General features: G+C 41.8%; 1 protein-coding gene and 1 long non-coding RNA gene across 5 annotated transcripts in view; one reads left to right on the forward strand and one right to left on the reverse strand.

Annotated features, from left to right (window-relative positions):
* fam169a (family with sequence similarity 169 member A) overlaps positions 1-5,003 on the reverse strand; it is a 41,702-nt gene extending 36,699 nt beyond the window's left edge. Inside the window, exons 1-2 of one of the 4 annotated variants that reach the window (XM_062972322.1) lie at positions 4,857-5,003; positions 4,227-4,353 (exon numbers count right to left, since the gene is read on the reverse strand). The gene's annotated coding sequence lies outside the window, so the exon portion shown is untranslated. Of the gene's footprint in view, positions 1-4,226; positions 4,502-4,524; positions 4,786-4,856 lie in introns of those variants that run through there. The other 3 variants (XM_062972321.1, XM_062972323.1, XM_062972325.1) reach the window with 3 other exon arrangements.
* Positions 5,004-5,060: 57 nt separating this feature from the next.
* Positions 5,061-12,108, forward strand: LOC134296730 (uncharacterized). The gene is made up of 3 exons (XR_010003566.1): positions 5,061-5,295; positions 9,413-9,496; positions 10,195-12,108. It is a non-coding gene; the product is annotated as an uncharacterized LOC134296730 (long non-coding RNA).
* Positions 12,109-20,796: the final 8,688 nt, after the last annotated feature.

The raw sequence follows: 20,796 nt of genomic DNA on the forward strand, positions 1-20,796 counted from the left end.
CTCAGGATTCTTGGCAGTATTCAGAGGTTTCACAGGTAAACAAGGAAAGCTCTGTTCCAAAGCAGATGCTTCAATTTCACTGTCAATACCTAAACTATTTATCATTTTGAATAAGGAGGCTTGAAATGTCCAGAAACTGAAGGTGCTTAACAAATGGTGCTTCAAAGTTAGCATGAATCTCCATCACCACCCAAAGTGTCAGAAACTTATTTTCAACTGAAAAAGGTTGAAGGAAAATTAGATTAAACTACACTTCACTACTATCTCTTTAACATACATATGAAAGTTGGGTTGGTATTATACGGTTATATTATGATTATATTATATCTCTATAGTTTTTCACATTGCATACATATTGCCTATCACCATAGACCAAAAGTGTTTGGAACTTTGAATTTTTGAATACCTGTATTTGAACATAGATATATAATGAAGGGACCCAAATCTAAATATTAAATTCTTTATGTTTCCTATGCGACTTATACACATAGCCTGAAGGTAATTTTGTACAATGTTTTAATAATGTTGTGTACACTGAACCATCAGAAAGCCAAGGTGTCACAATTTCAGCCACCCATATGGACAATTTTGGATTTTGGAGTATTTTGAAATTCTGAATACAAGATGCCCAAGTATCTAGCACCTATTAGTATTGTAGAGAACAGAAGTAAACTTAGAATCAGGACATAAGGTTTACATGCGCATTGGTTTTCTTTGTGTCAACTGGAAATTCATAGCTGGACAAAGAAAGAGAATTCCCTCCCCACCTTGGAGTTTTAAAAGTGCATATTTCTGTTTAATGGCGATATTACTTTCTTAAATCCAGATGCTAATACCTCCACATGCTTTAAAATGATGTTAGTAGTTGACAATCTGTAATTAAACACAACAGTATCAATGAGCATGGTTCAAAAGTAAATGAGGATATAGCTCTGCATTCCACTGCAATTCTTCACAGTATTACAACTTGAAACAACCAAAGGCCTCTAGTTAAATCTGTCTGCATGTACTAACCTCACTAAGTTTCAGAAGACACTGATACAGTTAAACGTGGTAAAAGAGAGTTCCAATTATTTATCAGAATTAAAGGCAGAAGTCTGTAACACAGCACAAATTGGCCAATTCGGTTAAAGAATCTCAAGGAAAGAAGTATTATGAGACTCACCAAGTTATTGACACAATGCAAAACAGATGGATTGTCCAGGCAAACTGAGAAAAACAAAGGGCTGACAGAAGACACATGAGCCAGAATACATTTTAAGGTGCCCTTATGGGAGGGCTTTTTTTGAAATCTAGCTACTTGTGAAGGAAAAACAGGTGATCCATCTCTCTCAGTGTCAAACCCATCACTGTCAAGGCGGGGGGGGGGGGGGGCACAAGCTGTCTTGTATTAGAGATATTCCCAATATCAACTAACTTTCTGCTGGGGGTGGGACTGCATGCTCCTGTAAGACAAGAGACTATGCTGATTGTTGCACTGCTGCTGGTGAGATCTCTCAAGTCAGACAGGCTTTTGTTGAAGAGACAGACTAAACATGCCAATCATTTACTGGGCAGCAATGGTGGGACTGAGCTGGGGGCAGACTGGTGGAAGGCCTTTCACCAGTCAACGGCAGTGGCAATATAGCTTACACTTGTTAGTACTGCGCAGCGACAAGCACGTTAAACCTCCTTTTGAATATTTTTTGCAATGAAAATCCAATGATGAGACAATCAAAAATAAAACAAACAAAACATAGTGACAGAAGATGAAACTACCATATCAGAAGGCACTCACTGGGCTACAGCAGATGACTAGTATAATCATAGAATCATAGAGTTGGAAGAGACCTTGTGGTCTATCCAGTCCAACCCCATTCTGCCAAGAAGCAGGAAAATCGCATTCAAGGCACCCCCGACAGATGGCCATCCAGCCTCTGTTTAAAAGCCTCTAAAGAAGGAGCCTCCACCACACTCTGAGGCAGAGAGCTCCACTATTGAACAGTCTCAGAGTTGGGAAATTCTTCCTAATATTCAGGTGGAATCTCCTTTCCTGTAATTTGAATCCATTGTTCCGTGTCCTAGTCTGCAGGGCAGCAGAAAACAAGCTTACTCCCTCCTCCCTATGACTTCCCCTCACATATTTATACATGGCCATCATGCCTCCTCTCAGCCTTCTCTTCTGCAGGCTAAACATGCCCAGCTCTTTAAGCCACACACCTCATAGGGCTTGTGCTCCAGACCCATGATCATTTCAGTCGCCCTCCTCGGGACACATTCCAGTTTGCCAACATCTCCCTTCAATTGCCTAGTTTCCAACAGACCTCACAACCTCTGAGGATACCTGCCTCAAATGTGGGCGAAACATCAGGAGAGAATGCTTCTGGAACATGGCTACCCTGTTTCCCCTAAAATAAGACATCCCCAGAAAATAAGACCTAGTAGAGGTTTTGCTGAATTGCTAAATATAAGGCCTCCCCCAAAAGTAAGACCTAGCAAAGTTTTTGTTTGGAAGCGTGCCCAACGAACAGAACACCAGAGCATGCCGGATCGGTAAATGTACGTACCGTAGAGTGTTGTTCATGGAAATATTGGTAGTAACAAGTAATTCTTGATAGGATTCACAGTTTATCTGGTTAAGCTGGTTTGTGATGACAACTACTGTACAGTATATAATAAATGTTCTTTTTTTTTGTTCAACAATAAATGTGAATTCTTCTTCATGGAAAAATAAGACATCCCCTGAAAATAAGACCTAGCGCATCTTTGGGAGCAAAAATTAATATAAGACACTGTCTTATTTTCGGGGAAACACGGTATACAGCCTGGAAAACTCACAGTAACCCAGTGATTCCGGCCATGAAAGCCTTCGACAACACACAAACTACCCTTTGGATTCCCAAAACTCGGCCAGATTCTCTTATCCCGGTAATATTCCCCACCTCTTTCCCAAGCTCCCCCCTTTCGCCAACATGGCCGTCATAGCAGGATGAACGGAGCAGCCACTTCCCATGACTGCCTCAGACTTCCTGACACTAAGCCAGGGGTCCCCAAACTTTTTAAACAGGAGACCGGTTCACGATCCTTCGGACCGTTGGAGGGCTGGATTATAGTTGGCCACCGAGCAATAATAACAACAACAACAACAATAATAAAGAGGGTTGGAAGAGACCCCTTGGGCCATTTAATCCAACTCCTTCTGCCTTTGTGCACCAAAAGCACAAGCAAGGCATCACTGACAGATGGCCACCCAGCCTCAATGTTAATAATAATACTGTAATAATAATAATAAAGAGGGTTGGAAGAGACCCCTTGGGCCTCTGTAATAATAATAATAAAGAGGGTTGGAAGAGACCCCTTGGGCCATTTAGTCCAATCCCCTTCTGCCCTTGTGCACCGAAAGCACAAGCAAAGCACCCCTGACAGATGGCCACCCAGCCTCAATGTTAATAATAATAATAATAATAATAATAATAAAGAGGGTTGGAAGAGACCCCTTGGGCTATTTAATCCAACTCCTTCTGCCTTTGTGCACAAAAAGCACAAGCAAGGCATCACTGACAGATGGCCACCCAACCTCAATGTTTAATAATAATAATAATAATAATAAGTGTTGTAAGAGAAGAAGAGACCCTTTGGGTCATTTAGCCCAACCCCCTTCTGCCCTTTTGCCGTGGGGGCCGGATAAATAGCTTTGATGGGCCGCATCTGGCCCCCTGGCCTTAGTTTGGGGACCCCTGCACTAAGCTCCTCAATAAAGGACTCCAGAGAAATAAATCATAGTAGCTAAATACGATATCCATGCAAGGGATGCTCCTTTTAATCCAAATATCACCCCTGCCTAAGTGTTTCGCTTGCACTCCTGCAGGCTCCATTAAAGCAAAGGGCCTAACAGAATGCTTAGGCATGCCTTCAGCCATGACATAAACGAGGAGACAAAACCAGAAAACCTTCCCCTTAACAAAGGCAATTTGTTAAACCGCTTTCATAGAAACAACTCAGGGAAACTGCAGATTCAGACGTCAACGTTTAAATATTGCATGCGCCCTGGATCTGTATTTCCAAAGCGCATCCCTGAAAAAGGAGGATCAGCGGCCCTTGCGGGGAGGATTTAGCGGCCTGCACAATATCCCGGCAGAGAGAGCAAAGCAGAGGGAAGCCTGCAAAATATATGGACAGGGCTGAAAGACGTCCTCCCATTTCCACCAGAAATGAATGAGCGGCTTCCTTTGGATGGAAGCAATTACCTTTGGCTGGAAGCAAGCGACGCCGGCTTTCAGTGGCAGCTGAGTCTGGAGAGGAAGGAGCTTTAATTCATCCTCCGCAGCTGAGCCGGGAGGGAAAGGAGGCCTCCCTGCAAGCCTCTGCGCTCTTCTGGGGGGGAAAGAGAAAGGGGGAGAGGGAGGTGTGGCTGTGTAGCATAAGACACCAAACCCCATGGACACTAAACCTCCCTTTTGCCCCCACTCATTCCCTAGGAGGCGGTGGAGAGGGAGGCATTTCCCCCCCAGCCGGCTCCGTGCGCGCCTTGCCTTGCTTTCCTACCTGAGCTGAAAGACAGGGTGGGCGTGGAAGCGGGCGGGCGGGCACGCGCGCAGGCACGCGCCACGGCCCCTCCCCTCGCCCTCCTGCAGACAGACAGGCAAGCAGGCAGGCAGACAAACCTACCTGGAGGTTTGCAGGTGAAAAGGTGGTGGCGTGGCTCTTGATGCTCAACACCAAGCTCCTCCTAGTATCCCCCCCCCCATCCTTTCCAATCAGTGGTCTCTTCCTCTACAGCTGCTGGCGCGGATAACGGGGGGAGGGAAGGAAGGAGGAGCCTCCATTCGCCTCGACCATTCACCTCGACCCTCGCTTCTCTTCCACTTGCTGCCTACCTGGGCCCAATTGTTCTCCTCTGGGGCTCTATGGTCCAGGCAAGAAGAGATGGGTGGGCAGCTCCCCTTCTGCTCCTCTCCAGGTTGCTGCCTTAGAGGAGGAGGAGGAGGAGGTGGTGTCCCTCCCCTTCTGCTCTCCTGTCCTCCCCTCCTCTGTCTCCTCTCTTCTTCCTGCTCTGACGCACGCCCCCTCCTTCCCCGTTACAAAGGCTCCACCATATCATTCCACCTCTAGCATCTCATTCCGCTTCCTCCACTATAGCATTCTGTCGCGTTGATGCTGCGCAGCGTTGTTCTGAATCAATGGCTGCCAAATGCTCCAGATGAGAATGCACAACCTCCTGGTGCCAGTCGCAAGGAGCAAAGTGATGGAGGGGAAACACAGGGAAGCATTGCCTCCTCTGGTTGCTTGCTTGCAGAGGGAGCCATTAAAATGATGGTATTTGTGGCAAAGACTTTGTATTTCGCCATATCGTTGAAAGGATTTCAAGAGCAGGCCTGTAGCCGGGGGGGGGGGGGGGGGGGGGGTGTTAGGGGTTCAAACCCCCCCCCCCCCGAAATTTTTCAGGTTAAAAAAACTGGTTTACTCATAAATTTTAACTGGTTAACCAAATCCCCATGCTAAGTCTATGAGACGCAAAACATTAATATTCTCATGTATTCATGGCTATAGAGACAAAATCATGGGACATGATTGGATTGAAGTAACAAATGTGCAGGTCCAGATTACTAAATTTCAAGCAACTGAAGCACTTTATTTGAATACTGTTCTTTCTATTGTGAAGTTGCAACTCAGTACTTTTCAGCTTCACAACAGGGGCTTTTCAGAATTTTTGAAAACCATGGACAATAGAATGGCAACGAGTCACATTATCATCTATATTTATATGTATAACTATGTAGGTTTTTAATGTAAGCTCTTAATTTTAATGTTTTTTTTAAAATCTAAATGGATTTTTAAATGTGATATAAATTGTTTTAATGTATATGTCCATGTTGTAAGCCGCCCTGAGTCCCCTGAGGGGTGAGAAGGGCGGGATAGAAATGATGTAATAAATAAATAATAAATAGAGTCCCTCCAGGCACTAACTCAAGCAGATATTGACAGGTCTGAACCTGGGGGGGGGGGGGTTCAACCCCCCCCCCCCAAATTTCCAAAACCCCTCCCGAAATTTTTTTCTGGCTAGGGCCCTGGTCAAGAGTAGGGAGGGAATAGCCTTTTTTTATCCACATCACCTTTACGAAGACAAAAAAGGCCTTGCCTGTCTGTTTGGAAAACTGAACCTGGGTTTTTTGAAATAACCACAAGGAAAGGGAAGTGCCATTTTAATGTTACCCAAACAAAGTTTTTTTAGAAAGTTGCCTAATATAAATAGCTTGTTTCTTTCCCTGAAAATAAGACATACCCATAAAATTATTTATTATTATTTACAGTATTTATATTCCGCCCTTCTCACCCCAAAGGGGACTTGAATGCGATTTCCTGCTTCTTAGCAGGGGGTTGGACTAGATGGCCCATGTGGTCTCTTCCAACTCTACTATTCTATGATTCTATGATTCTATGATTCAGGGCGGATCACGTTGTACACATATAAGGCAAATATTCAATGCCATATAACATAAAACATAGAACAGAGACAGACGCAAAGGCAATTTAAACCTCCAGCTTCCTGAAGGTATGCTTGATTCCGGCCACAGGGGGAGCAGCTGCTTCATTATCCACTGCGACGGCAACTTCCTCATTCCAATGGAGGCTGGATGATTTTTATGGTGTCGTAAATTTGCCTCCCCACATATAAGTGGTACCTGAATTTCCTACTTGATAGATGCAACTAATCTTTCGGGTTGCTTAGGTCAGCAACGAGCAGGGGCTATATTTTATTTTTAATTGTCGGGTGCTCACCCCAACATGGGCTGGCCTCGAACTCATGACCTCTTGGTCAGAGTGATTTATTGCTGGCTGCTAACCAGCCTGTGCCACAGCCCAGCCCCATATGTCATAGTAGGATTTCTGAGCATTTGCACAATATAAGCCATACCCCGAAAATAAGGCATAGTGATAGGCGTGGCTGTGCAGCGTACCAGGTCGGCTCCCCTTGTCAGTTCCAAGTGGTTCTGTGAGTGCTGCAAGCTGAGGCATAGAAAGTGAAAGTAAATGTCTCTTCAGTGAAGTGAGGAGCAGGATGCTGGGCTTTAGGTATTGCATGATCTCAGGGGGAAGAAGTAAAGCTGTGGCTGCCTTTTTACTCAGCAGTTTGGGTCGGTCTCCACCTAGCACCAACCTTTTCATTCCAATTTAAATAATCTCGAGCATCCTGGAAATATTTATCTGTAAGATATTTTCTGGCCAGTTACTTGCACAGGGTTCGGCAATACAAGCGTAACGCATTTTACCAGAAGCCAAAGGACTCAGTCACCTGTCATCTGTGCAATGGGGCTGACAGATTGATTCCCTCAATGTTTATTCAGGAGCCAGGTAAATCTCACTGTGTCCAGAGAGGTTTCTGTATAAAGACTTGAACCTCAGTTATAATCAGTAGGATTGTATATAATATATGCAATGCAATTTCATTTCTATAGAATCAAGTACTATATTGTGTATTATTCCATAAAGGTCCTACATAAGTTTAAAACACATGAAGCTTCTTTTTAATAATGAATATAGCATTTCAGGGTTGTTGTATGTTTTCCAGGCTGTATGGCCATGTTCCAGAAGTATTCTCTCCTGACGTTTCACCCACATCTATGGCAGGCATCCTCAGAGGTTGTGAGGTATGGAGAAACTAAGCAATGCTAATTAAGGTGATTAACTGCAACATTCACACTGGCTTTCCAACTGACAAAGAGTTCTTCTCACACCCTGGACTTTCCACAGATATATATAAACCTTTCTTGCTTAGTTTCTCCATACCTCACAACCTCTGAGGATGCCTGCCATAGATGTGGGCGAAACGTCAGGAGAGAATACTTCTGGAACATGACCATACAGCCCGGAAAACATACAACAACCCTGTGATCCCGGCCATGAAAGCCTTCGACAACACAATATAGCATTTCTCTATTTGTTTTAAGCTAAGTTTTCTTCCACTCACTACAGTTTGACTTCCCTAAAATGTGGAATAAATTATAATTACAAAAGGAGGTTTTGAGGATGTTCCCTATTTCAATTTTTTTTAAAAAGAATACATTAATAGGATCCTATAATAGGAAAGAGGGCAGATCCTTTTCAATAATAACTTTATTTGTATCCCACCACCATCTCCCAAAAGGAACTCGGGGTGGCTTACAGCATTGCACAAATAGTGCCATAAAAACACATAAAATACAGGTAAATTACATCAACATATTAAACAATAATATCAATTAACATAAAACAACACTTGCAATGAATAAAAAGACCAGACTTAATTTAAATAAAATACTCAATAAAACTGAGTGATAGCTGCTATTAAAACAGGTAGTATAACATCCCAGCCACAGCCGAAATTCAAGTAACATTAAAGTGCCAGAGTCAATGTCAATTTGTTTGGCCCTCTAGTTTAGCTGATGTCTTGGTCATAGACTGCCTGAAGAGCCGTGTTTTCAGCTTCTTTTGGAAACATTGTAATGTGGGGGCTTCCCTAATTGCCCTGAGGAGGGTGTTCCAGAGCTGGGGGTCCACCACTGAGAAGGCCCTCTCCCTCGTCCCCACCAACCTCGCTTGAGACGGAGACGGGATCAAGAGGAGGGCCTCCCTGGCGGATCTTACAGCCTGCGCCGGTTCATAGGGGGAGGTGCAGTCTCGAAGATAGGTTGCACCCGAACCGTATAGGGCTTTGTAGATAATACTGTACTTTGAATTGGGACTGGAAACTTGACAGCAGCCAATGGAGCTGCTTTAGTAGAGGCATGGTATGTTTCCTATAGCTCGCCCCCATTATTAATCTGGCTGCCGACCTTTGCACTAATTGCAGTTTCCGAGCCATTTTCAAAGGCAATCCTATGTAGAGTGCATTGCAATAATCCATTCTAGATGTAACTAAGGCGTGGACCACTGTGGCCAAGTCAGGTATGTTCGCAACTGGCGCACAAGTTTTAACTGTATGAAGGACCCTGCAGCCATTGCTGACACCTTAGCTTCAAGTATTAGCACTGAGTCCAGGAAGAGCCTCAGACTGTGTCCTCAGAGGGAGTGTAGCCCCATTGAGCACAGGTTGCCACCCTATACATCTGCTAGTCTAAGTACCAAACAATCTAATGTTGTCACTAGCACTTTAATGGTTGAATTGGGCTATGACTTGGATGCGGTATTATTTGTTTTATGGCAATTTGTACTGTATTTTATTGATTTTTAAATTTACTTTTGTTATGTATTGTTTTTATCTTAACTGTTGTTATTGTTTAATATATGATGTAGTTTTATCTCTATTTTATGTGTTATGGCACGTGTATTTGCTTCTGTAAGCCGCCATGAGTCCTTCTAGGAGATAGTGGCAGGGTATAAATAAAGTTGTTATTATTATATCCTGTTCAGCCTCACAACTTACCAGAAGGACCTCTGTCTTGTCTGGATTAAGTTTCAGCTTGTCAGCCCTCATCCAGTCCATTGCAGCTACAAGACACCTTTGTACCTTTGTCCTTAGCTGTGAGAATGCAGCACGGTAAGTGCTCTTTTTCAAATTTTGACCTGATAGGTAAATGATTAAAGGCTTATACAGAGGCCTATATTGACTGCTTGTAAATCAGTGGGGAAATTCACATTTATCCTGCTGTGTCTCTCAATCTGCCATATTTTATGTCAACATCTTTACAATTGAGAAACGAGGCTCTTTTACATGATCAAAAGGCTTCATTGAACTAAGAAATGTTTTTATTGAATGCTGTTAGCATTAATGTAACTTGCTGTCAAATCCAAATGTACGATTTTCTGCATGCAGATCAGAATAATATATTTGCATGTCTGTATACCATTCTCATTCATAATAACAAAATATGTACATCCAGAGCGCATTTATGAAGTTGAGCATCCTGTTTGCAAAAATGTGAATAAATAAGTAATATAGCTGTTTCACTTCATCATTATTTATTAACAATAGTCTAAATGCAGGTTGTGGAGATATGATGTCTCGCAAAGCATTTTGTGATTAAATAAAGGAACTGATACATACATTTACCAGTTCAGTAATTATGTTATGATAGGAATGAATAAGCTGTAATAATGTTTCTCAACACAACAACCAAGCTGACAAAAAGGCAGATGGATATTTGCGGACTGGAGGAGTGTCACAGGAGAGATGATTTTGTGTTTTGTTTTTTGTTTTTGTTTTGTTTTGTTGTGTGTGTATGTGTGTTCCCACAGATATACTAGCCCCAAACATTGCTAAGGATGGTGGAGAAAGCCAAGACCAGCCTACCAAGCAAGGATAATTCATACAACTGAGACTCAGCCTTATCATCCCTTCAGCTAATCTGATGTATGAAAGCTAATCACCCAATAAAATTGGTCTGTTACATCTCATAATCAGTTTCCAGGGCATGGTAAGGTAAATAGAAAAGATTGCATAATTAATCTTGAGTTTGAAATATTCCGGTCACAAGATGGCACTATCAGATAGTCACTTCTGAATTGCTCAGAACTAATAACACAGTTTGAATGCTTTACACCAGTGGTTCCCAACGTTGTTGTTTTTTGACCAGGGATCACCAGCAAATTAGTACTAAAAGGGTTACGAATCAGTTTTTGGTCAAATTTAGATTTGATTTGGTTATTTGGGGTGCTGATTCAGAAAACTGCATGGATAGACCACATCAGCTCTAGTTTTTGATACAGAACATATGCCATCCAGTAGTTGCCATTTGCTTGCCCACAGAAAACCGTATTTAATAATCTAGACCTGATGTGGTCTATCCAATGCAATTTTCTGAATCAGCACCATCTGAGTAGTTTATTATGAATTATTATTATTTTTTCTCAGATTGTATCAATTTGTCTCGGAAATCTTCTTCAGAAAAGCCTAATTTCTTATCAAAGTTGAAGTATTCTTTAATCTGTAGGTAGTGAAGCCATGAGACATCCTTATATCTTTCCTGAATTTCTTCTTGTGGTCTTAAATTAGGTGTGTCCATTTTCCACGTAAGCAGTTTTTTATAAGATGGCCATTTCACCCAAACGAGCAATCTTCTCTGGCTGGCTTCTAATGGAGAAACCCACTTTTGTATAGAAATTCCTTTTGTATCTTTCCCAGATCTTATAATTGATCACCTTGATTAGCATTGTATAGTCTTGCAGCTTCAAAGCCTGATTGCTTCCTGCTTGAGGGAATCCTTTGTTGGGAGGTGATTAGCTGGCCCTGATTGTTTCTTGTCTGGGATTCCCCTGTTTTTGAGTGTTGTTTTTTTAATTTACTGTCCTGATTTTATAGGATTTTTTAAAATACTGGTACCCTGAATTTGTTTCAAACTGTATAGATCAGTGGTTTTCAACCTGTGGGTCCCCAGGTGTTTTTGCCTACTACTCCCAGAAATTCCAGCCAGTTTACCACCTGTTAGGATTTTGGGAGTTGAAGGCCAAAACATCTGGGAACCCACAGATTGAGAACCATTGCTATAGAATGTAAGAATATTTTTGGTGAATTACTTGCTATGATCAAGTTGGTCAGCAGGTGGCGCAATGTCCCTTGTCTACAGAGATTATATCCCATTGATTATAGCATTCCCATCCAGATAACAATAATATAAAAGCAAATTGATAAAATAATAACAAGTGACAAACTAAGGAAACCCCTCTCATAGTAGAATGAATAGTAGAAGTTGTCCTTAGGAGAATGACCTGTAAGTAAAATTCGGATAGATCTCAAATCCAAACAAACTTCACTCATAAGAGAAGAGAGTCAATGGCTGCTTACAGTAGAAAAAGCAGAAATATCTATTTATAATTCTGCTTTTAAAGTGCACACACCCAAAGCAAGTCTAATCCCCTACTCCAATTAATCAGAGATAGTCCGTTTTAAAAATTTTGGTGATAAGGTTAAAAGGAACATAATCCTGGCAGACATGTGCTTCTTTCTATATCATCACCTGCCTCTCCTTAAGAAGAAATCTTATTTTAATATAGAAAAAGCAACATGTGGAAATCGGGGGTGCATCTACACCAGGCATGGGCAAACTTGGGCCCTCCAAGTGTTTTGGACTTCAACTCCCACAATTCCTAACAGCCTACCGGCTGTTAGGAATTGTGGGAGTTGAAGTCCAAAACACCTGGAGGGCCCAAGTTTGCCCATGCCTGATCTACACTGTAGAATTAATTCAGGCTGTCCCTACTTTAATCGCCATGCCTCGAGGCTATCCTGGGAGTTGTAGTTTCATAAAGTCACTCACCACCTCTATCAAAAAGTATTGGTACCTCTCCAAACGACTCCCATGATTTCATAACATTGAGGCATTGCTGTTATAATGGAGTCAAACCACATTAATTCTACAGTGTAGATGTACCCTAGGACTTGGAGGGCAACGATGAAGGGACTAGAGAACATCATGCGAAGATAATAGGATTGAATACTAAAGTTAGGTTTGTTCAAACCATCAAGGCTCTGAGTCTGCAAGATCTGAGCTGGGCTCTTGATAACAGAGTGACTTGGAGGTTCCTCATTCATGTAGTCATCATAAGTCACTTGATAGCCAATAACAACAACACATAATAGGACCTGCCCGGTATTCACTTGTATTTTATGTGACATCATATTCTTCTGCATATGAAAGAAACGTCCCTCATTCCGAAAAGGTATCATCAGCCATTAAAGCAATATTAATATGTTTGAATCAATTCTAGGTAGAATTTTTTTTCTAGATGTGAGATAGGCAGATTAAGGTGTATAAATGAATTATTAAGGGCATAGCACTAGGTGATAGCATTACATTTTAATTATATTAACAGCATTGTTATATTAGGAGTATCATTTCCAAATCAAGATTTGGCAAAAGAATGGGCTCACTGTTGTGAACGCTTAATAAAATTAGGCTGACTTTAATTAGCTGGTCTTTATATACTTTGTACTCAGTATAAAAGACTGTTCAAGTGATGATATCATGGCAGCTCCTCGGTTTTGAACATGCAATAAGTAATTTCATTGACTTTGAAAGGAGTAGTAAATGAGACAGTTCTCAACAGGCAAAACCAGCATGTCTTGAAAATATGCCTTGTTACCTAAAATTAGCTGACCTCTTGATATTTAAATGGTTGGAGGTAAAATAGAAAAGCACACTTCTTCAACTACAACCTGCATGTTCTCCAGGCTTAGGCAACTAAACTATTTTTAATTTTTCAGTGTCGTGTAAGGTCCCAAGTATGGCACAATGTATATCTACACTATACTGTTATGTCAGTTTTGTACCACAATCACTGTTGTCTTTAACTTCTCTATAAAGTTGGGATTTAAAGGTTAGAAAAGAACATAGAATTGTGTTGTCGAAGACTTTCATGGCTGGAATCTCTGGGTTGTGGTGAGTTTTCCAGGCTGTATGGCCATGTTCCAGAAGCATTTTCTCCTGACCTTTCGCCCACATATATGGCAGGCATCCTCAGAGTTTGGTCTGGAAATGAAGTAAGTAAGGTTTATATATCCGTGGAATGTCCAGGGTGGGAGAAAGAACTCTTGTTAAATAAATAGGTACTGCTTAAGCAGGGAGATAGTTTAATGGCACCACAAGGAAATACCAGAAAAATGCCATCAGCTGTTCATCAGCTGTTACCTGCTGGGTATTTAAAGTATCTGACCTTTAAATAATCCAGCAGAGAGCTACTGTGCCTTGCAGATACCTTGCATGCTATTATTAATTTAATTAAAGTATTTCTATCTTTCAATCTCAGAGTAGCATCCAATTAAATCAATATAAATAGTTCTAGATATTTAAAATGTGGAGTAAACAGAATAGAAGCATATCAAATAAATCATGGAAAAGGCTAAAGCAATTATAACAATGTGCAGGTATACCCTCCTTACTTTTCGGAAGAGCCTGAAAACCTGGCTCTTCCAACAGGCCTTTGGCGATTGACTTCCATAGCAAAGAATTGACCAGTTGCCCATTTTTATTTTTACTGCACTTTATTCCTTTAGCCAGCCATAGTCTCCTTTGTTTATGCCTTCCCCAGCACTTTAATGGGATAATGGTTTTGTATCGTCCTCTCCCCGACTGTATCTGATACTACTAGCACTTTTATGGCCCAGTTCTTTTTAGGAGCCAACCCAGGATTTTATCAAGCATGTTTGTTTTATATGATCTTATTTGTTTTATGACTTGCTTTATTGTTGATTGATTTGTTTTATTGTTGTGTTTTATATTGTCTGTTTTGCCTGGGCCTTTGTCCCATGTAAGCCACCCCGAGTCCCCTTGGGGAGATGGGGTGGGGTATAAAAATAAAATAATAATAATAATAATTATTATTATATCAAAAAAAGGTATAGATTCTCAGCCCTGTCTCGGGCTCTTGGGAAGAAGCCCCGCCCCTCCTCTGGCCCCACCCCTATGTACTAATAGGTGCCATCACCGCCTCCCTGGATCGCTGCAGCGCCCACCAGGGGGCGGTAGCGCCCACTTTGGGAATCTCTGCTCCAGATGATCTCTCCCAGTGGCTTCATGTGGATATTAAACAACATGGGGGTCAGTACTAAACCCTGCGGGACCCCATAGGACAAAGGCTGCAGGGCTGAGCAGGTGTCCCTCAACAACACCTTCTGAGAGTAGCCCTCCAGGAAGGACTGGAGCCATGCAAAACAGTGCCTTTTAGCCCAATTCCCATGAGCCGACCCAGAATTATTCCTTGATCTACGGTATCGAAGGCCGCTGAGAGGTCCAAGAGAACCAACAGGGACACACTCCCCCTGTCCCGTTCCCTGTGTCAATCATCCACTAAGGCGACCAAGACTGTTTCAGTCCTATGGACCGGCCTAAAGCCAGACCATGCCGGATCCAGATAATCAATTCCCTCCAAGAACACCTGGAGTTGTCAGGCCACCACATGTTCCAAGACTTTGCCCAAAAAGGGGAGATTGGAAACTGACTTTTAGTAGTTTTACAAGGTCTTAAGCTTTCTCTGCCAAAGGATGATGATGGCTCACCAAACCACAAATCTCAGGATGCCATAGTATTGAGTCATGGCTGTTAAATAGGTAGAGATGAGATCCTGCAAAGAGGAGCTCCTGAAGCAGCTTCCCCTTTGGCTTTGGCTCAGCACTAAGATCACAGTTTGACACAGATCGAATGCACACCCCAATTGTGGCCAGGTTTTTTACCCAAAAAAAGGTGAGTATTAGAATCAGGTAAATACGAAAGGTCCCAGGTTCAAATCCCGGGAGCGGCGGGAGCGACTGCTGTTAGCTCCAGCTTCTGCCAACCTAGCAGTTCGAAAACATGCCAATGTGAGTAGATCAATAGGTACCGCTCCGGCGGGAAGGTAACAGTGCTCCATGCAGTCATGCCGGCCACATGACTTTGGAGGTGTCTACAGACAACGCCGGCTCTTCGGCTTAGAAATGGAGATGAGCACCAACCTCCAGAGTCGGACATGAATGGACTTAACGTCAGGGGAAACCTTTACCTTATTAGATAAATAATATTGCCTGGGGAAACAGAGGCATCTTTAGTTTAGGGTTATCACCACCAGGGAATTTTGAAAGCAAGACGTGTCTGTAGTTGGTTCCAGCAAGATCTAGGCTTGGACAAGCCATTCCAAGCCAATAACTAACTAACTAATCTGGGAACTCATCCGGCTATACTGGCCTACCTCTGGTCAGGAATTTCCAATGCCTTCAACAAGGTGCCAGGCTTCAAGGGACCTGCTCTTTCTACTATGGCACCCCTCCTTGTCTGCCCCAGAGGCCCCTCTACCAGAGAAAGTGAGCAACAGAAACTTTCATCTGTTCTTCATCTCTGGAATCATCTACAACCAGCAACTTTAAGAACACCAGTTACCATCAGACTTTAAGTACGGAGTTTGTTGTGGGGAAATCAAGATAGTGTCTGGATGGAGATAGGCCCAAGGCCAATTAATAAATCATTATCGTTAATTGAAGGCAATAGCGTGGACATTGATTCTGTGTGGTTCCTTGCTCAAACAGGAAGTCAATCCAGCATCCCCCAAGCTGATAGAAATTTGGGACACGTTGACGCTAAAGACGTTTAAAGCAGCTTGGGTGCAACAGCACAGGTGAGTTCTTGGGCATTGTAGTACTTCTTCAATAGAAACGTTCTGCCAGATGAGCTTCCCATACTACAAAAAGGAAGAACAATTAAATGTTTTTCCTTCAGACTTTGAGTGCATCAATACTGTAAAATTAATGTAGTTTATCACCAGTTTAACTGCCATGCCTCAATGCTAAGGAATCATGATAGTGTTGCAAAGTGTTTTTTGCCATTTTCCCCAAAGAGGGCTGGTGCCTCACCAAACTACAAATACAGGATTCCATAATATTGAACTATGACAGTTATAGTGGGGTCAAACTTCATTAATAATAAGATAGGTAGATAGAAGTAGAGTCTCACTTATCCAACACTCGCTTATCCAACATTCTGGATTATCCAACGCATTTTTGTAGTCAATATTTTAAATGCATTGTGATATTTTGGTGCTAAATTCGTAAATACAGTAATTACTACATAGTATTACTGTGTAATGAACTACTTTTTCTGTCAAATTTGTTGTATAACATGATGTTTTGGTGCTTAATTTGTAAAATCATAACCTAATTTGATGTTTAATGGGCCTTTCCTTAATCTCTCCTTATTATCCAACATATTCGCTTATCCAACGTTCTGCTGGCCCGTTTATGTTCGATAGGTGAGACTCTACTGTAGCTGTTTTGTTTGTACAACCAAATACAACAACACCCAAAAACTACAAGCAGTGGTCCTTTATTGGGCCAACTCCAAAGCATAAAATACATTATGCAAGGTTTGTAGTGAAGCTTCAAAAACTTGCATACAATATTTTATGCTTTGGAGGTGGCCCAATTAAAATATAGCTATTAAAGACAAATGGTCTAAGTAGCATTCATACAGTAGTGCTTCAGCGCCTGATGAGACTTCTAGGACAAAAATAAGCATAATGGCCCTGAACCAAGGGAAAATGTTAATCCCATGCCCTAATCGCAGTCCAATAGTTGACCTTTTCAGGTTTGTGCGTGTTTGTGTTCATTAACAAAACAGCATGCTCCACAAATGAGTGTGTATTTTACTGCTTACTCAGCATTACAGCAGGGATAAAAGATTACGATAGCAGTAATCCCACTGCAGTTGTGTAACAGTAGTGCGTCATGGCATAAACACTCTGAGTTTTCTCTCACAGGAAGTGATACAAGGGTGTGTTTAGGTTTCTATAAACACTGGATCTTCTGAGTCAGAGAGAAGCAAGGTCTGAATTGCAGGAACCCACTCGGTGTATACAAAGCATTCCAGTGTTAAAGCAGCAACGTCATATACATTTTTGAAACATTGAGCAAAACTGAACAGAGGCCTTTGTATATACCAGGCATGGGCAAACTTCGGCCCTCCAGGTGTTTTGGACTTCAACTCCCACAATTCCTAACAGCCGGTAGGCTGTTAGGAATTGTGGGAGTTGAAGTCCAAAACACCTGGAGGGCCGAAGTTTGCCCATGCCTGCCTGGTATATACACTCAAGATTTGAGTTATATTATTCAGAATTGTTTAAGCCAGTTTCAAATTGGCTTTTTAATTAAAAAACTGTTTAATGTATTATAATCTTTTCAAACTGTGAAATTATATATTGTTTTGAACTGATTTTAATGTAAACCACTCTGCGATATAAATTTGTTGTTGTTGTTGCTGCCATCACACAGAACAGTCAGGTAATTTAGTGGAATTAAGACATTAGAAAGATGAATAATGTCCTGTAGAATTCCCTTTCATAAGTCAACCACGTCATGTTGACTTTTTTACAGAGGTGGAAGCCTGGAGGAAAAATTAAATTCTCAAAGTACAGAAAAGAATTGTTAATGTATTATTAGGGGTCTTTCGCAAATCAGACACTGAGCATTAGCACATATAGCATATTATTGATAGCACATGCCATGTAGCTGTTAACTGAAAGCCTTATTCCTAGATCATTATACCTAGGTCAGCAACTTATTTTTTTGCAACCAGTGAATTCAGGCTCTGTCTTGACCATTCCTCATATACAGCAAACTGATATAGGAATCAAATAAAAATGGGTCCCCTTTTTTTGGAAACATGCCACTTTCTTAGATTCAGTCCTGCATGAACCTCAGCAAGGCCATTGTGTCAGTGAGGGGTGGCCAATTCTGGCTCCTAAACAACCTGAAAGTCCAGCTGAGAGATCATGGGCTGGCATAGCTGCATTGATGTGGCATCATGAAGATATATGGTAACAAAGGTGACAATCCTTGTAAATTCCTGGAATCATTGGTAGCGTGACTCACACAGGATGGCAACTTCATGTAATAATATCCATGCAATAATGTCCAATTCTTCTCAGAGCCCAGGCCAGATATTTCTTCAATGCACAAGTCCTCCTTTCTCTTTTCCCAACCAGTAAACAGCAGCAGTGCTTCGAAGAGGGACTATATGTGGGACACATGGGTCTAGAACAGAGCTTTCCAAACTTTTTGTGTTGCTTCCATGCTTTTCAGACATGCACACACTCTCAACACAGAGATTCAGCTTTACTAGCAAGCTGGAGGTTAAACCAACCCCTTACAAGGTTTTCATACAATATTTGTTGTTCATTCGTTCAGTCGCTTCCGACTCTTCATGATCTCATGGACCAGCCCATGCCAGAGTTCCCTATCAACCGTCACCACCTCCAGCTCCGTCAAGGTCAAGCCAGTCACTTCAAGGATACCATCCATCCACCTTGCGCTTGATTGCCCCCTCTTCCTTTTTCCTTCCTTTTCCCCCAGCATCATGATCTTCTCCAAGCTTTCCTGTCTTCTCATGTGGCCAAAGTACTTCATCTTGGCCTCTAATATCCTTCCCTCCAGTGAGCAGCTGGGCATTATTTCCTGGACTATGGACTGGTTGGATCTTCTTGTGGTTCAAGGCACTCTCAGAATTTCCCTCCAACACCACAGTTCAAAAGCATCTATCTTCCTTTGCTCAGTCTTCCTTATTTATGGTCCAGCTCTCGCATCCATAGGTTACTATGGGGGATACAACTGCTTTAACTGTGCGAACCTTCATTCCCAGTGTGATGTCTCTACTCTTCACTATTTTATTGAGGTTGGTCATTGCTCTCTGCTCCCAAGAAGTAAACGTCTTCTAATTTCCTGGCTGAAGTCTGCGTCTGCAGTAATCTTTGTCCCTAGGAATACAAAGTCTGTCACTGCCTCCACGTTTTCTCCCTCATTTTGCAAGTTATCAATCAGTCTGGTTGCCATAATCTTGGGGCTGTTTTATGTTTAACTGCAGCCCAGCTTTTGCACTTTCTTCTTTCACCTTGGTTATAAGGCTCTTTAGCTCCTCCTCGCTTTCAGCCATCGAAGTGGTATCATCTGCATATCTAAGGTTGTTAATGTTTCTTCCAGCAATTTTAACTCAGTGAAAGGTTTTAGAACAGTCAATAAAACAAAAATAGATGTTTTTCTGGAACTCCCTACTTTCCTCCATTATCCAACAGATATTGGCAATTTGGTCTCTCGTTCCTCTGCCTTTTCTAAACGCAGCTTGTACACCTGGCAACTCTTGCTCCATGTATTGCTGAAGTCTACCTTGCAGGATCTTGAAAAATACCTTACTGACATGTGAAGTAAGTACCACTGTACGAAAGATTGAGCATTCTTTAGCGTTTCTCTTTATATATATATAACATATAATATTTATAAGTTTCATACAATCTTTGTTTAAATGAGTTTGGAATGTTTTCCTTTACATTTATGTCCTAGTGTTGATTCTTGTGTCGTTTCCTCTATTGCTGCTCCATCACAAACAACATTGTCAACAGATTTTCTTAATAAGAAAGTATCCATTTTAGTGGTAATTACTACAAATCAATCAACAGGTTATGCAAATTATAAACGTTATAACAATATCTACAGTTGAGCAGCATCAGCACTCCACTTCTGTGGTGATTAAACCTCTCTTGGAGGTTTTTAAACAAAGGCTGGATGGCCACCCAAGGGTGCTTTGACTATGTCTTCCTGCCTGATTGAAGGGAGTGGACTAAATGCCCTTTGGGGATCCCTTTTTCCTCCTCCTCACTCTCCTTGGCACTGCCTTTGTTTGTGGCAGCCAGGGTCGAAAGGAGCATTTTTCTGGTGGCACATCTAGCTCTGGTCTAGGGAATATCTCCTTGCCCACACAGACACCAAATATGTGTACGAAACCCAGAGTGTCACAAATAGGATTCTGGCCATTATGTGTATTTTGGTTAATGTTTCATTCATTTCATTGACTCTACTTTATGCATGACTGTTTGGATCCAACCCAAACTTTCTGTCCTCAGATAAAAGAAAAAATAGCTGCATGTGCTCTTTGGGGAGTGCCATAGAATTATCTAGGAAGAAAACAAAAAGGATGCTCATATTAGCGATGTCAAATCAGGACAGAAATCCTCACAGCACTGTCCTTAACAAAAGCGGGGAACAATACTCACATTAAGCACTGCAGTTTCCAACACTGGATGAATAGCTTCTCTTTGTGTTCCCAACAAGAAGAAAATATGGGAGGGGTGTTGCAACGGAGGGGGACAGAAAAAGAGCCTCATCGTGACCTTTCACAAGCTGATGTGCAAGGCTGACTTTCCCAAGGCCATTGTCCAAAGCATGATTCATTTTCATGAAGTATTGACATAAAACTAACTTTCCCTGCCCTAAAATAAATATAAAATTAATTCCTCTTTCATTGTTTGCCGAGTGTGTGCTTTTTAAGGATGGGCACCGTAAAGCACTAAAAGGAACAAATCTAATTTAATTAATTGAAAACAATTTCTCTG

This window comes from Anolis carolinensis, chromosome 2, assembly GCF_035594765.1.
Source record: "Anolis carolinensis isolate JA03-04 chromosome 2, rAnoCar3.1.pri, whole genome shotgun sequence".
NCBI classification, from domain to species: Eukaryota; Metazoa; Chordata; class Lepidosauria; order Squamata; family Dactyloidae; genus Anolis; species Anolis carolinensis.